We start from the raw sequence: 19,127 nt of genomic DNA on the forward strand, positions 1-19,127 counted from the left end.
CATTGTTCATATCAAAATATTTTTGTGGATTATTATGGTACCAAAGCTAGGTTAATAATATACTGTGCCGATGTAAAAGCATCTATGATCCATAAATTTAACGGGCGTTAAATTTGAATAACATGGCAAGTCTGGTTTTCGGTGATGTGATAGTGTTTTCTTTCGGCTCTCCCATTTTTATATTTTTTGAGGGGGGGGGGGGGGGGGGTGGTTGAGGACAAGAAAACCTATGATGAACGCTACTTAACTGAAATAATTGTTGCATCCGATTGTATGTGAACCCGGTACCATCACTTTAAAATACTTTTACATTGCATGAAAATTGGTTTTCCACAAAAAGTAAAAATACCATTAGTGCAATATAAAATTCGGATATGGTTTATTATGGATAGAGCCATTCATACCGAGATCAGTAAATATAGCATAATACAAAAAACTATCTGAAGGCATATCCGGTGTGGCCCAAAGATCATGATGAGTTAAATTCAAAACATGCAATGAACATTTATGATTTATGTTAAATGATTTACGGTGGTGAAGCTTGGACAAAGACGGAAATGTGTGGGGGGGACTCAAATTTTTGAACGAAAATGGGCAAATATTCATTACAAATAAAAATTTTCGGATGAAAACATGTAAATTTATGCTATTGAAAAAATTGGACAAGGTCACCCTAAACCCAACGATAGACATCTTCTAATCAATGTGATTGAATTCTATGTGTGGTAGAGATGATTTTCAATCATAGAGAACTAGGTTAATTAGCCCGGTGTGTTGCACCTAGCATGTCGGTAAAACTCAGAGAGTGGTAAAACCCAAGCGTTGAACCGTGGAAATATCGGTGGTTGGCGATTGTAGATGGTGGTGGTGGTGGGTGGTGGTGACATTGGTGGTTGGCGATTGTGGCGATGGGGGGGGGGGGGGGTTGGTGGGTGGTGGTGACATTGGTGGTCGGTGGTGGAGGTGATGTATGGTGAAACAGAGGATGGAAGGAATGGATTTGAGACGTTTTAGAAGAATGAAATGAATGAGTTAATAGCTGATTCTATTAACCAACCAAATATTTTTTTTTCTATTCACTCACAATAATACATTCTATTCTAAACTTGTCTCAAAGTTCCAGTCACCCATTAAAAATATTACACTAATTAGTTTCTATAAAACTTCTTTATTTCTTTCATTATAAAATGTTGTTGTAAAGAAATGAAACAAAATAATTGATAGGAAAAAACAAACAAGAATAAAATAAGAAATATATATAAAAGTTTTCCCAAAATGATTTGTGTACAGTGACCAATTAATAAAGCCTTAAACATATTGTATCCATTACGGTGTATCAATAAATGATCAAAACAGAAATGCAAAGCGCAGTACGAGCACGACTCCGCAGAACTTGCATATTTGCTGTCACCAAACCTCCTGTACCTGCGCCTTTGACAATAAACAACAGTAAAAGTACTTTATTTTTCCGGTACAAGAACTGAAACGAAATAAAACCGATTGACCATCGTGTCCCCCGCTATAACATGCTGGTTTAAAGCATCTAAAGAGATAGTGCTTGAATCCTTGGTTTGGTTTCTGGTGAGATAATCGCGTAGTCGTTTGGGTATCTTCACGAATCAAGTTTAAACCATCGCCGCAGGGGTCTCCAACTTGTTTTACTTTAAAATTCAAAGCTGACACTCTATGACTAACCAAAATATACGTATAAACAACATTTTAATAAATTTTATGATTTATTATTACAGTCAAATCCTAATTTCGTTTCACTGATGTGTATTATACAGGCTTATTTTATTGTTAAGGATAACAAAAAGATTAACATGAATTTACAATGTTCAAACTCACCTAACTTTCATGCAAGCCATTAAGTTGGAACACTTTTAGGGAATAGAAATATGAAAAAGAATTTAAAGAGTAGAGATAAGCAAATGCTACTGGGCATCAGTATCAAAATGGCTATTGTCAGTATCGATTTGGTACCAATTATTTGAGGTTTCAGGATTGGAACGGTACTAGAACTGGTACAGTTTGGTTTAGTACTGAAATTTTGCATGCCATACTGATACCGGACCTAGCATTTTTGAGTTTTAGGAAATTCGGAATCTTGGAAATTCGGGATCAAAATCGGTGGTCGGTAAAGGTGTTGTGACGCATGTGTATTATAAATGTTTTTTTTATTATTTTTTGGGATGTAACAACAACTAAACCCCACTCTTGCTATCGAACGAATAAAAACCGATAGGTGTAGTTCCTCAACCTTATGGACGAAAAGTGAAAGTTCAAAAACTAAAAAGTAGATCAAACACAATCCGTGTGGTTTACTCTAATTTCAACAAAATTGATATTGTAAGTATTATGGTTTACTCTGTTTTTAACGATGGTGATATTGTAAGTATTAGGATAACATGCTACTGGTGACGAGGGAAAAAAAATTATGGCTTGATAAAAAGTGAGAATCACTAAATACTTTGGGGCTGTTTGATAGCCTCTTAACAACTATTCAGAGGCTACCTTTTAATGGCTCGTATTATTTTAATTGTTAAGAAGTAGCCTCAAGTCTGAATGGTTAAGAGGCTACCTCTTAAGAGGTAACCATTAAGAGGTAGCCTCTTAACCATTTAGACTTAAGCATACCTCTTAACCATTAAAATGTTATAAGCAATTAAAAGGTAGCCTCTTAATGACTATTAAGAAGCTACCAAACATCCCTTAGTTTTTAAGAATGAAGAAACAAATATGAAAATATATGCATAACATGTGTCCAATGTGTAGGGAGGTGGAGAGGTCTGCGGAACACCTGTTTTCATCATGTAGATTTCCACACTTAATTTGGGATTAAAATGCGAGTTGGTATAAGGGGCCTAACTTCTTTGTGTTTTCAAACCGTGATCCTTTTGAAGTACATAATACTTGAGTTGCATACACAGAAAGCAAGGTGCTTCATGTCAGTTGCTTAACAACAATATGGTGTATTTGGAAAGCTAGAAGCGAGTCGGGATTAAAGGGAATGGAGGCTAATCTAAGTGGAGTACTACGAGAAATAAAGGCTTTAAGTTTAAACAATGAGCATGCGCAAAAATTCTTTCATGCCAAGTTGCCAACCTGGAATATTACCCTTCAACTCTTCAAGTGACATCACAATGATACAAGTTTCTACATTTCGAGCTAATTTGATTTTTGATGCCCTATTTTCAAATTTACATAACATATAAGTTTTCCCCTTTCCTTAAAAATACCTATTATGTTAAGGTATATGTTGTGATAACCTTTAATATTGTTATTAGTAATTTTTAAACTAAAATTTGGTGTTTTGCACATTGGTTTGTAAAATTTCAAACCTCACCGATTTCTTTTCAGTCTACCACGCAACATGCATATCAAATACTTATTAATTTATTAATAGTTACACATATATTGGGTTCTTCACAAGTTGAATCAAACTAAGCAAGGGTCTGCTCAAACTTGGTTCGTTACCAAATCGAGTGGCTTAATTTCTGTAGTATTTTATTTTTGGTTTGTTTAACTATTTATATTAGTAAATGATTAAAAAATGATTGAACCAAGTTAACACCCCACAACAAAATTAAAAGAGATTAAGCTAAACTTTCATTGCCAACGTGGTATTTTAACTTGCCCCCAAGTCTTTTAACTTAAACCACTACACATACTGATATATAACTATTGTTAATTAAATTCTGTTTACACTAACGTGTTTCATGCTTCAAGGTTATAACTAACATGCATCTAACGTGTTTGCTTTCCTTTTGTAGTAGTAAAATCATATTGACATATGTTATAAATGACACTCTATGTAAGCTTATACGTTATGATACCAAGTTCTTTGTGTGCATGATTTGATGTAGAATATACGACAAAACTTCAGCTTCGCTAAATAAAAAGTTTATACCGGGTTAAATTCATTGTTTTATATTATCTCTTACTTTCGATTAATTTACAGGTGCATATGTGTATTAACATTTTGGGTGTATTAAAACGTATAGAATTATATTTCTATTGAGTAAGGTCTTGTTGCACTTTCTATGTACTTTACATCAATTGTCTATTTAAATCATACTTTGTACACCACATTTAAATCGTGTTTAATGCTCTGTCCTATGATGCTATGCCATATGCCAGACTGAAGGTTGGGTCATTTATTTGATTTTGTGTACATTCATTTAATTTTTTTTTATTATTTTCCTTTTAATGATACTTTCGTACAATGCAAAAGCTCTTAGGTGTGCAGGAATGTCAAAACTTTCAGGGTGCTCGTCTTTTCAGACTTGATCTCTTTTCTTTACGCCGCGTTTTGATCAGTTCTTCATGTAAGTAATAGAAAACATGAATAATAATAAACCTATGAACCTGTTACAGCAGAGAGAGTAGCAACCGCAACAGAGTATGATGTAGTCGACATGCTTGTCATCTTGATCGAGTTCCCCTTTAGAATGTATAATTAAGGATGGTGTTAAAGTTCTTGAGAGGAGCCCGGTTTAGGAGAGAGGAAACACATAAAAATTGTATGTGAAATTAGGTTATGATGTTAATTTATTCTCTCTATATATACATCCAAGGGGAAACCCTTTATTAGTTAATTAAAGGTAATTAATAGAAGTGCCAGCGCGTTGCAGCGGCGGAGACACGGCAATCTGGAAAGATTGACATAAAATAGATAGTATTTTCTCTGAATTTCACTCACATTGATGTTACTATATGTAACTGGAGTTTTGAAATGTTAAGATTCTTTTCTTAAATCTAAACTCATAGAAGTACTTTACTTATTGTGGTTGTTTCGGAGTGAAATCATAACAATGGAAAATTCAAAATAAGGTACCTACACCCACTCATGAAATCATAACATTAATGTAAACTTTTAAGCCCCAAACAAAATCTACAATTTTAGCAACTCAATATGTTAAAACTTACAACACAAGATAAACATGACGGCTAACAAGTAATGGATTGCACCTACAAAACACTACCATTTGTTTACAAAAGAATGTTTGCTTATTTCTAAGAAACATACATCATGATGGCAGACGACAGCATCCATGTCCAACGTCTTCATCGGATATGACGACCCATTTTAACAACGTTATTGGCTCAAAAGAGATAATAAATTTTTTTTAAAAATTACAATAAATGACGAGCAGGGTCGGGATAGAGGCTATGCAAGGCCTAGCCTCCGTTTTTGGCCCGTTACCAACGTGCCAAAGAATGTTCAGAATAGTACACAAGCCACTTATTTCGTCATTCAAATGTACCACTTTCTACGAGTCTTACGGAGGTTGAAGTAACTTGAAACATGATTTATATCATATTTGACCTCAAGTTAACAAAATATATAAATACAAATAATTATAATGCTTAAGCATACCTCAACAACTTGATTATGCATACAACAAAGTTTGAACTTGAGAACAAAAGCCCTAAGTATCAGTTCCAACCAGTTCTTCTCAATATTAGTTTCCTCCAACTGTACAATTTTGTCCCCTTGAATACCATAAAGCAGAAAGTTTAGAACTTAAGAACCTTAAAACGTGCTCATCATGGGCATCATCTTCTTTATCATGAGCTTTATCTTCGAAAGCATGTTCTTTATGGCTCGTATCCAGGTGTCATATATGTGTAAAAAAACGCATTGTAGCAAAGCTATTATGTATTTTAAAACTTTTCAGATTGCTCAATCGATCACGATCTCCATCCCCATCCTTCTTTATCTTGAAATATAAACCTTATATGAATATTTGAGATTTAAAAATTTGTAATAGGATATCTAGCTAAAAAGAAAGTACTTTAGCATATGAACTTTTAGGTACATATATTCCATTTATTTGAAGTTAAAATATAACACCTAGATAAATAATAGAATTTTTTCATCCTATCTGATATGAATTTTGGTGCTTAAAAGAATTTAGCTTGAGCAACGGGGCTTTCAAACCTTGTATCTCATAGTTGTAAAGTGAGCCCATGCCTATGACTTCGTTTACTCCTTTCTTGTCGAGTCTCACCTGTAATAATGGGATGCAGTTTTTTAACCATTTAACGCAAAAACCATGACAAATTTTAGATAGAATATACATCATTTAACAATTTAATGGCAATATATTGTCTTATAAATTTTGCCACCGGAGGAATATGATTTAGTAGCTGCAATTATCCAAATATGGCTTGCTACCTTCCATAATGCAACCATGTTGCATATGGTATGGTAGCAGGTCAAATTTTGTTAATTACAGATTGCATATATTTAAAAATCAACTTCCACTATGTCAATAAAAAAAATTAAAAAACGGTGAAGCTTTTCGGACTTCATACTGAATTTTTGGGAGAGCAAGATGATATAGGTACCAGATGCAGTAATAAATATTTATATGATGCTAAATGTTAATTTCAACATACATGTTACTAACAAAATAAACCTCCAGTTAGGTAAAACTAAACTTTAAACCAATAAAAATTCTAGGTTTACCAATTCTAAGTCCGTTGTTATCATGATCTCCTCCTTTTCTAGCTGCTCCTAAAGTATTCCTGAGATAACCTGCAAGTACTAAGTAAAACAAATAGTTCAAAAATTCAAAAAAAGATAGAAACATACAAAACGTTACAGACACAATAAAACCAATTATATACAAAAACGAAAAGTTAAATTCGATTATGGCTGACGCTTTATTATATTAAGTTCACAGTTCTTATAACAAATTAAGATTTGGATCTTAATCTAGCAAAACTTTTATTCTGGAATTTTAAAAGCATGGTGATGCAAATACACACAAACAGCTACATGCATATGCATACATGTTTAACAAATACACATGCATACATAAAACACACATAGGTTTTTTATGAATAACTCAAGAACCCATTAATTCATTTAATCTATAGAGAACTTTGATAACATAAGTTATAAATAGATTGCATTATAACATATTGACTTTTAAAACTCAAAAACTGAACACATTTAATATTCAATTCAAGAACATTAATCGATGAGCAACAAACATTTCATTTGCCAATTTAGGCTTTTGTTATCACAGATTACACCCCGACTTAAATTAAGACACTTGACGGTAGCAACAATGATGACCACATTGCACAAAGAATAGTGGCAACAAATTAACCAACAACCCACGCTTACACTAAAATGTGCATAAAAATACGACCCAGTTGCCGATTAAGGCATGATCATTAACTTGGTTATTCTGAACAGGTAGACTATGCAAATTATTGCATGCATAAAGCTAGTTAATAGTTTTCAATTGCCACGCTAATTATTTATTAAAATTTTGGACAAGTGAACCAAGCGAAGCCGGGCCGACCTGTTTTGACTTGTCCAAGTTGTATTATTGTTGAAATAAATTATTTTTAATTGTCTGTTTTGACCTGTTACCAACCCGCCTCTTGTCTCTTCTCAAACGGGTCTCATCAAAAAAGTTGTTTTGGGTGTCAAAAATACTATTTCTAATTCTCTTTTTTTTCACCCAGACGTCTGTCTTCTCGTTTACGATATATATACTATTCAAATCGTCTTATTTACGCCACCCGTTGTTGCTCTTCAAATATATAACTAACGTATTTATTAAAATTTAAAGTAAATAAAATTTAAACAAACATAAATAAACGGAACATTCATGAACATAGTAAGAAAAAGTTTGAAAAAGTTTCCATTTAATGTTAAAGTATGAAGCTTTATGAATCTTGAAATCCCAATTGGGATAGAACCAAACATGAAATTTGAACTCAAGTCCAAAAGTTCAAGTGAAGATATCCTATACAATTTTTCATGAAGTTGGCCCAAAATTCCTAAAATAACACTAAGCTAAGAACACTCAAGGTATTCTATCTTGTTAATGTGACTGCTAATGTATCAATTGTCACACCCCAACCTAAGACGGAAATGTCGGGGCGTTATCCGATTGCTCACAGCTTGAAGACACCATCATAATATAAAAGTGACAATATCTAATTAATTATTTTAATTCAAATACACACACACTTTTACAAACGTTACAAAACAATTCAAATAAATGATTATAAACATGATTTAACGATCGTCTTCATTATAACCTATGGTCTTGACTAAATATCCATACTTCAATTCAAGCAACCTGCATATCCGTAGAAAATGGAGTTTTGTCAACAACACATGTTGAATGAGATGATCACCAATTTTGACACAACAAATAATAATATATATGTATATGATAGATAATTGATAAATGATAAGTGATAAATGCGCAAACCAACCATGTGATAGTACATCAATCAAATCATAACAAAACATGTATATAACCAAATCATGCTAGTGTGCCAATGAATCATTGCCAAGCGAATCGGGCATTGATTACAATGACTAAAATTGTCGGTTTACCTTTGCCAAGCGAATCGGGCTCCGGTTACTAAGACGTTCGTATGATCATACTAATGAGAATCCAAGACTTGATAGAATACAAACACACTTAAACAAATAGCAATTAGCAAATAGCATTTAATTGATACAACACACAATGATCATGTTTGCGATTGTTTGAGATATATATACGATAGAAAATATGAATAAGTACGCATATGTTCCCAAAACGTTTGAAAACAATATAAAAGGGGGAATGATCAAACTCACCTGATTGAATAAGCCAAATGGGAATGAATACGACATGAAAGCGATAATCACCCTCTTCGAGAATTATCAAGAATCCTAATTAAATAATAATATGAATGATTATAAATGATGTAATACGTATAATGAATTTAGGCTTTCGATGTGGTTTGAGTTACAATTATCATTGGTACGTTATGGATTGAGCGATTGCTCTCTAAAGATTATTGTTATTATTTCAATTATAAGAATCATTATTTGTCATAAAATCGGATTTATGAATAATTAGTTTAAATATATATAAGTTGAGACCTACTATAATAAACGTTTAAATATATAATTATCATAAAATTTATATTTTAGAATTTTTAACGAAATTCGATAGAAAAACATAATTAACACTTCTAATACTTTTAATACGCTTATTATAGTTTTGTTTTAAAAATAATACATACATATATATATATATATAATATCTAATAAATATGAGCAAATTTATAAAGATAGTTTAACAACGATAAGCCTCCATATTAGTGTCGGTTTTTAATAAAATAATAATGATTTATTATTAATAAGATATATATATATAGACACACACACACACGAAAACTTGTAACGAAACTAGTTGACACGAAACATTTAACTTTATGATGTCGGTTTGAATAAAATATTGTTTATTTAATATTTAATATTAATTATTATATATTTTATAACATTAAAATGAATTAAAATGATAAAGAAATAAAAATAACTACAAAAAAACGGATGGCCGAACTCGAACCCGCGCCTAATGGTCGGCTCAGTGGTATTGAACACACACACACACCAGCCATACGTGCTGGTGTGTCAGTTGATTAAAATCTGCAATCGGTTTAACATATACAGAAACAAGTAAAATCCTATTTTGATTAAGAACCCTAGATTATGTACTCGTTAAATCCGTTAATCGTTCGTTTAAATTGACTTAGGGCTATTAAACAACGCATCAAGACAAACTCAGACATATAGATTATTACATGTATTGTTGATTAAAAACATATCAATTGCAATTAAACAGGTCCTGTGAGAAAAGATGACGAACAGCGTATATGCAGCCTTCAATAATCCAATTAACCATAGGGCTTTAGTTTGCGCAGGTCTTAAAGGTGTGCAGACGTGAACAATTGAGTTATTATCAATCCTAGGTTATATATTCAATTTTAAGTCACGGCGGTTTAGGTTATAATCAATTCATATTTGGTGTGATCTTATTTCTTAATTGGTTAAGTTGTTTAGGCCGATAATGATACGGGAAATCACAAACACGATCCAATTCTTAATTTAGAACGACAATTGCGGCTCAAGCAAGCTAAACGGGTCGCGGATTGGGTATACGGGTATGGATTTCAGGTCTGGGTAAATGGGTTATAAAGATAATATGTAAAAATTGTATTTTAGTCCCTAGAGATTTGATGTGGATACAATAAAGGATTAAACTTTATATTTGGGTTAAAAATGTATATCTTCCAAAGTTTAATATATATTAAATAAACATAATAAACAAATATAAATTGTGAAATAATTTCTCGATAAACGCGATACTTTTATAATTAAAATTTTTCGAATATAACACGGGTCAAGTAACGAGTTTGAATCAATACGTGAAAAACCGAGTTGTTACAGTCTCCCCTACTTTAGGGAATTTCGTCCCGAAATTAAGGAAAACCACAACATCATCGTTTTGAAAACAATTATATTTTAACAAAAATATCATAACATAGAACTTATTATAACCGAAGCAACGCTTCAAATGACAATCCGATAAGGGCACATATATATAGGATGTACCAGCGGCGCATCCACCATGTCTTATCATCTCATCATTTCTACCGTTGCCCTAGCTACCTTAGGTTCTAAATCATGACATGCAATGTTACGTATTATGATTTCCATGCGAGGACTTGAATAATTTTGTCGGATGGTCCATATAATCCGTTTCATCATGTGGGTTAAAAAACATTTAAAATCTCATTTTGAGAGAAACAAACATCTTGAAAATTTAAAATTCACGAGGTGATAACGGTTCAAGTTTGGTTAATAAAACCATGTAATTCTTATTATATCTTTTATAGCAAAGTTATAAATTTTAGAGTTTAGAATGGATTTCTTGAAGCACACATGTGAAATGATTTATGACGATTGAGAATGAGCTAAGGGTGGAATATTATATGAGTTTAACATTGATAGATAAAGGGACTTGATTCAGGAGATGGTATAAGTAAAAGTTTAGTTAACGACAAATCTTAAAATGACTAATGACATGTGAAATCCTTTAAATGTTGTATTTATTAGGAATATAATTCTTTAAGACCGAGAGTATATGTTTAAACATAGTTTAACGAAAATTGAGATGAATCGAGTTTGGTTAATTTGAGAAGTTATGAGATTAAAGAGAAGTTAATATAAAGTTATAGGTTTTCAAATTGTGAAATTGAGATGAGATTAATTTGATTTAAAATATTCCAAAATATAATAATTAATAATTAATAATTTAGATATTAACAAAAATGAGAAAACATATGTATTTGAATGAATTGTTAATAGATTAAATTGAGAAGCGAATATTCCCGAATCACCGAGATAGTCCTATTCCAATTACATCTTTAAATTAGATTAAATTGGAAATTCGTGAATTTTTATTTCCAAAATCGTTATAAATATTAGGAATTAAGTAATATTGAGTTGTCGATGATTTATAATGGAAATTCGAGTAAACAAAATTTTTTTAAATTAATTGTGATACCAAAAATAAAATGTGAATTAACATAATAAAATAAGATAAACGCGAGGCTACAAATGCATGAACTATCATGACTATTTTAACACTACGAATTCATCACTTAAAATGTTCAAAAGTTTTCAAGGTATATTAAAATCAAAGTACAGGTTGATGTATTTACAAACCAACGTTTAGTTAACGAACTTAATCAATAAATAAAGTGAGTGGCGGGTTTTAATGGAGATTTGTCAAAATGTCAATTTTAATGGTAAAACTTTAATTAATGGAAGGTTTAATTTAAAAATGAAAATTAAGTTTAGAGGATAATAATAAAATTTGCTATAAATGAATTTTAATAATAAAGATTTATAAAATGGAAAGTAAGTTGTGAAAACTAACATGAAGTAGAGGAAAGATAGGAAGTAATAAAATTTTTATTGTTAAAATTGAGAGTACGGATTTAAATGCACTTAGGATTTTATAGTTTGAGAATATGGATTTAAATAAGAAAAGATGATTTAAATAATATTTTAACGGATATGAGTTAGTATAAGATTTATTGTTCGGTGTATTTTAGTTTTTTTTTCGAGATTGGCGGTCGTTTGGTTAACGGAATACAGCAGCAAACTCCTTGTCGATTCTAGCAGTCGAACGGCAATCACGAGAAGCAGGTGAACGACGTTGATTATGATATTTGATTCTTAGGAAATACATTCTATGAGGATCAACAATGAAAATGTGTAAGATGACAGGTGAGTTGTACGAATGAGTTGATATGAAATAATGGGTATACGTATGTATATGTATATGTATGAATTAGTGCTAGTGAAGACTCGAGGACGAGTCGGGATTGAAAATAATATGTATATGTTTGAAGCATTTAAGTAAATGAACAATGTTTATAAAATTTTTCAAGAATAAGATAACCAAACACATTAAACGAGTTGGCCTCCCATGAGCTTTCTATGGCAATTTGAATGGCCCAACTTGTTAAAGCAACATAAAGTTTGTGAATTGGCCCCCCATGAGCGTTCCATAGCATTTTGATGGCCCAATTCAAATAGCGTGAAATAAACAATTGAGTTGTTCAGCCCATGAGCGTGTACATGGCATTTAACTGACCCAACTAATTAACGAATTATCGAATCAATGGAGTTGTTCGGACCATGAGCGTTACATGGCATTTAACCGACTCAACTAAATATCGAATCAATGAATTAAATAAACTTAGAATAACTGAAAACACAATTTAGAAATATAACCGTTTAGCCGGTTATGCTTACCACGCAACCGTTTAACCGATTACGGGTACCACTTGAAGTTATGGTTGCACGACATTTGTCGTACCCCCACGCTTCAAAGTGAAGGAATAAAACAAAACACGGGAATTCTTAAGAAATTTCCCACAATGAAAGGCAATCTACCAAAAATAAGAGGATTTAAAAATATTTTGAAAGTGAGACGTAACCTTGGAATTTGTGTGTGTCTGCGCATTAAACAAATAAGATAAATACGATTAAATAATTAATTTAAGCAAGCTGCAAACAATTTAAATAGCACATAAGGCAGTTCAGATAAGCACGTATAGGGTCCTATGCATATGTCTAGGACAATTTCTAACGACCTATCTTATAACTTTCGGCTCTTATACCAATCTGTCACACCCCAATCTAAGGCGGAAATGTCGGGGCGTGATCCGATTGCTCACAGTTCGAAGATACTATCATAATATAAAAGTAACAATATGTAATTAATTATTTTAATTCAAATATACACATACGTTTACAAACGTTACAAAACAATTCAAATAAATGATACACACACGTTCACATCTCATTCGTTAATCCTTTCAAGCAAGCTCATTCACCATATTGTAGTCTCATTGCAAAGGCAACGTCGGTTCAACTTCCAACACTTGTCACATTTCATGTACTAATAACTTTTACTCAGCCTTTTCTCTTTTCTTTTCTATTTTTTATGTCCTCAGTGGTATTATGTTGAAAATGAAAAAAAATATTGAGAAACCACAAACCTCAATAATACTATGAATTCATTATTTGGAAGGGCATTTGGGTCCAACCATGGCCAGAGATTTGCTGTTGTCTGTGGGTTTGGTGCAAAGAACATTGGTGGCCGGGGATTTTCAATTTTCCAGAAAATAGAAGAGAGGCTGGAGAACAAATTGCAGAGGAAGAATAGGATAGTACGAGAGAGAGAGAGAGAGAATATGTGAGAAAATTAGGGAATTAAAAACTACCAAAAGTGAGAAATTACACAAGTAACCTTTCATTTAAAACAAAAATAAAAATTTAAAAGAAAAACGTGATTGGTTGAACGGAGTTTTTAAAGTTTCCAAGTGTAAGGGTGGTTTTCATTTGAACTCTCCCACACACACACACGCATATATATATATAATATATATAGGGTTAGGTTCAACCTACTTGAGTTGTGAAAACTCTACAAATCCATTCTCAACCACATGTTTTTAATTAAATATTAAATCTTGTGGTTCACAATTAAAGTTAATAAAAAAGTGTAAAAATTTATTTACATTTTCTCTCTCCTGATAACATATATAAAAATTACTAAACAAATATAAAAAAAATAGCAAAACATTTTTTTATGTTTTCGATGTTTTGTATTAAATGTAACAACATATATTACATGTAACAAAAAAAATGATGTTACATAGAGTTTTCACGGGTTTTCTCAACTTAAGAGGGTTTTCAAACTATACTTCTCCTATATATATATATATATATATATATATATATATATATATATAAGGTTGATTTCAATTTAAAACTCATGGGTTAAGTTAAATAAGAAGTTTGATTTTTTTAAAAATGTTAGAAAGGAGGGTATTTTAGTCTAATACTTTAATATTAAAACCACTTACTTTAATCTCAAAACCCAATTACATTAATTTCAAAAAGCCACTTACATCTTCACTTATCTTCTACAACCACCACCACTCCACCGCCCACCGCCACCACAATCGTCACCCACCGCCACCACCTCGCCGGAAAAGTCTATGGAAGCCAGAAAATTTCACAGGAACAGTCGTCGGAAAGTCACCAGAAAACAATCCCTGAGAAATTTTGCGGGAAAAATCACCGAAAATACGCTGAAAAAAAGTCACCGAAAAATGGCTGCCGAAAAATGGCCGCCGAAAAAAAAAACACAATGGAAAACATTATAAAAAACACAATGGTAGAAACACAATGAAAAAAACACAATAAAAAACGCAATTGTATGACACAATGTAAAAAAACACAAGTGTATGACACAATATAAAAAACACAATGGAAAGAAATACTATAAAAAAAACACAATAAAAATATAATTGTATAACACAATTTTGGTAAAACACAATTTGTTTAAAACCCACTAATTTTTTTTAATTTTTATAAAACAATATGGTACTCATATAAAAGATAAAAAACACTCGGTATTATGGTGAATTTATTTTTCAATAAAAATATCGTAACAAAAGTTATGGACGTTTTAAAATGATGGGAGAATTTGGCAAACGTCATTGACCTTATTTCACACTTGATTCCCCTCTAAACTAATCTCAACCATCCATGTTCAAAATCAATGGACTATATTACTTCTTATACTTCATACAAAAACCATACTTTCTATTATAACTTACTTATGAGTTTTAGGAACTTTATAACTCAATTGACCAATAAATTCTTGATATATAAGCAAGTTTGTCTTTTAGCTGGAATGGTAAAAAAATCATCTTATTGAACTTTAATATCTCATGAACCATAAATATTAAAAAATATTTTTCTGTCTCCTCTATTTATACACATCAAAATCTCTCTCTCGATTGTGGATAACATATTTGTTTAAAACTTAATGGATTATTATGTTTTTTAAAAGTCATAATAATCCATTATGAGATTATGGAGGAAACCAAGTTTTCTGACATTACATGGGTCGTAATGTACAGTTTTGAGTTTTTGATTTTATCTATTTCAACTTGAAGATGTAGGCCAGTAAATGAACCGAACGTTTGGTGAACTTTCGTGAACCGTTCGGCGAGAAGTTTGTTTATGTTCGTTAACGAACATGAACAAAAATTTTGTGTTCGTTTAATTAAACGAACGAACATGAACACATGTACTGTTCGTTCATTTATGTTCATGAACGTTCGTTTATGTTCGCTTATGTCTGTTTATTTATGTTCGTTTATGTATTAATAGAAAATAATTAAATATTATCTGGATAGGTCATCGGTTTAAAGGTTTTATATTTGTTAACTTGTGTTAATTTAAGTGTTTTAATTTAAGTTCGTTTATATTTGTGTTCATTTACATTTGTTCATACATGTTCGTTTATCTTTGTTCAGTTATGTTTGTTTAGATTTTAAACAAACGAACACAAGTGTCCATCTTTAAATAAACGAACATGAACATAAATATTTGTTCGATTAAGTACGTTCTTCTAAAGTTAAATGAACGAACTTGTTCGTGTTCATTCGATTCATTTATAGGCTTTCATTATTCACATTGATGAATACATCGGTCTCAATCTTTAGGCTCTGCCGATTTTATTTGCGTTCGTTTGTGTTCGTGAACCGTTCGTGAACACATTAATTTCCTTAATGAACGAACATGAACATAAAATCTCGTTCGTTAAGTGTTCATGAACCGTTCGTGAACACATTATTTTCTTAACGAACAAACATGAACAAGGCCTTGTTCATATTTGTTAGGTTCGTTTACAGGATGTATTGGTGCTGATGTTGTTTTCTTCAAGAGTGTCTTTTTATTTTTTCTTAATAATTAAATTGGGGGTTCTCATGTGACCCACATGTAATGTCAGTGGTGGAGATTCTCATGTGACCCACATGTAATGTCAGTGTCTTTTTCTTTTATCTTAATAATTAAATTGGGGGTTCTCATGTGACCCACATGTAATGTCAATGGTGGAGATTTCTAAATATATTGATAGATCAAAGTCAAAATTTTGGGCAATAACTTGTCTGACTTTTGATACATAATAATTACGTGACCCACTTGGCCGACTTTTGATACATTTTGGAGTTGACAAAAATGGCAAAACAATCTACTTCCAATTATTGATATCCTGATTGGGATGATAAGAAAGATTAATCAATCTGAGTGTGGTATATATTCGTGTTATTTGTCAAGCACATTTCAAGAAGCTTGATGTCTGTCTTAACATGCTTCTTACTCTCTTTAATCCCTTATGCCACTTCAATTACATTCAATTTCACAAACATTAGCCCAACAAATTCTCATGATATAATATTCTCAGGTGATGCATCTTATAGCTCTGATGATGGAATCCAAGTGACCCACCAAAGGACTAGTGATCAGTATGGTTCAGTCTGGTTAGCGGGTCGAGCCACGTACATTAAACCTCTTCATCTTTGGGACAAAGAGTCTAATGAACTAGCCAGCTTCTCTACCAGTTTCACATTTGTGATCGATTCATACCCAAATAATAATTACGCCGATGGTCTCACATTCTTCCTCGCTCATAATAATTCAATGATAAATGCGGGGGGAATCATGGGGCTTCCGTTCGAGTATACAATCAAAACCAGCAAACATCGATTTGTGGCTGTGGAGTTTGATACATACGGTGCCAACGATTGGGATCCAAAGTATCCAGGTACCAATATATCCATAGGTGACCATGTAGGTATCAATATTAACTCTATTGTTTCTGTTGCATACCGGAAATGGTTTAGCAATATAACATATGGGAAAGAGTGTATGGCTCTGATTGAGTATAATTCTGATTCAAAAAATCTTAGTGTTTCGTTCACTAGTTTTATAAATAATTCAGCTGCATGGGAAACTGGGCTTCATTACACCTATGATCTAAGGCATGTGTTGCCGGAATGGGTAATTTTTGGGTTTTCAGCTTCCACTGGAAATCAGTTTGAGAAACACAATATAATATCATGGACTTTTAATAGTACAGAATTTAAGGTTGATGAAGACATCAGGAAAAACAATAAGTTGCGCATGACGGTATTATTAACAGCTGGAACGTTGGTTCTAGTTACTTGTTTGGTTATACTAGCATATTTTTTATGGAGGAGGAACAAAACCGATGGTGATGAAGGAGAGGAACTTGGACTTTTGGAGATGAACAATGAGTTTGAGATGGGAGCCTCTACACCTAGAAGATTTTCTTATAAACAATTAGCTCGGTCGACTACTGACTTTGCGGAGTCAAAGAAGCTTGGAGAGGGCGGCTTTGGAGGAGTTTACAAAGGTTTTCTGAAAGAATTGGGGACATATGTCGCAGTCAAAAGGGTGTCAAAGACTTCCAAACAAGGGTTCAAAGAGTATGCATCGGAAGTAAGGATCATTAGCCGGTTGAGGCACAAAAATTTGGTTCAACTCATTGGTTGGTGCCACGATAAAGGAGAACTCCTGCTTGCTTATGAATTTTTGGAAAACGGAAGCTTAGATCTACATCTTTTTAATGGAAAGAGCTTGTTGACATGGAACACAAGGTACAAAATAGCTCATGGTTTGGCTTCTGCACTGCTATACTTGCATGAAGAATGGGAGCAATGTGTTTTGCATAGAGATATCAAATCAAGTAATGTAATGTTGGACTCAAATTTCAATGCAAAGCTTGGTGATTTTGGGCTAGCTAAATTGGTTGACCATGAGAAAGGCGCACAAACAACGATGTTGGCGGGAACCTTGGGTTATATGGCTCCAGAATGTGTGGTCACCGGAAGATCAACCAAGGAATCAGATGTATTTAGTTTCGGAATGGTTGTGTTGGAAATAGCTTGTGGGAGAAAGTCCATCGACTACAAGGCTCAAGAAAAACAAATGCAGTTATTAGAATGGGTTTGGGAGCTCTATGGGAAAGGCAGTTTGTCAGAAGCAATTGACCCAAGTCTAGGTCCGGAGTTTGAAGAAGAAGAAATCAAACGTTTAATGATTGTTGGGTTATGGTGTGTGCACCCTGATTATGAACTTCGTCCGTCGATGAGACAAGCCATTAAAGTACTAAATTCTGAAGCTTCCCTACCTTTATTACCCTTAAAGATACCAGTGGCAACTTATTCGACACCCTTAGCGTCCTCACTATCCGATTTCTCTTCCGTTGGTCAATACCAATCATTAAGTAGAAGTGTAGAACCTCGTAGCATTGAATCATCAAGGCAAACAACATCGTTGACAACTTCTTATTCCCAATAAGTATCAGTGTTACATTTAGTGCAATGAAATGCCTAGATTAATATTGTTATATAATTTAAATCTTGCTTCTATTCGCACGGTTTATGTAAACGTCTATAATTTTTGGACTTATGTTTAATTTTTCGCGGTTGTGTTTAAATGAGCATACAAAAACCTTTCCTGAAAGTGGATATACATATGGTTTAATAATGTTATGTTGAAGCGAGTGAATTTCCACACTTGAAGGATATGTTTCAAGATCTTCGCTTCTCAAGTTTTTCTATTTTTGAATATTTTGTTACTATTTCCCCTGTTCCAGAATAAAAGACCTAAGCGAAGTATTGAATTTTACTTACAATCATAGTAATGTCCAAAAGGAAAATGTTGCAAACCCAACTCAAACATTAAAGCAATATGTTTTATTCTCCTACAATTTGTTACTTATTCTTTAATTTGTCAGCATTCTAAGGATACAAGGGGTGCAATCCTAAGGATATCAAAACTAACCTCGACCAATCATACATTTCCATCTCATGTTTACCCTGAACTGCCTTGGACTATTATACTGGCCGGCGGC

At 32.6% G+C, this 19,127-nt stretch overlaps 1 pseudogene; it reads left to right on the forward strand.

The window, feature by feature from the left end:
* Positions 1-16,466: 16,466 nt before the first annotated feature.
* Positions 16,467-18,584, forward strand: LOC143569250 (L-type lectin-domain containing receptor kinase IX.1 pseudogene; annotated as a pseudogene).
* The last annotated feature ends 543 nt before the right edge of the window (positions 18,585-19,127 follow it).

This window comes from Bidens hawaiensis, unplaced genomic scaffold (assembly GCF_021521415.1).
Source record: "Bidens hawaiensis isolate Kalapana, Puna unplaced genomic scaffold, B.hawaiensis_p1.1 tig00024430_1, whole genome shotgun sequence".
NCBI lineage: Eukaryota > Viridiplantae > Streptophyta > Magnoliopsida > Asterales > Asteraceae > Bidens > Bidens hawaiensis.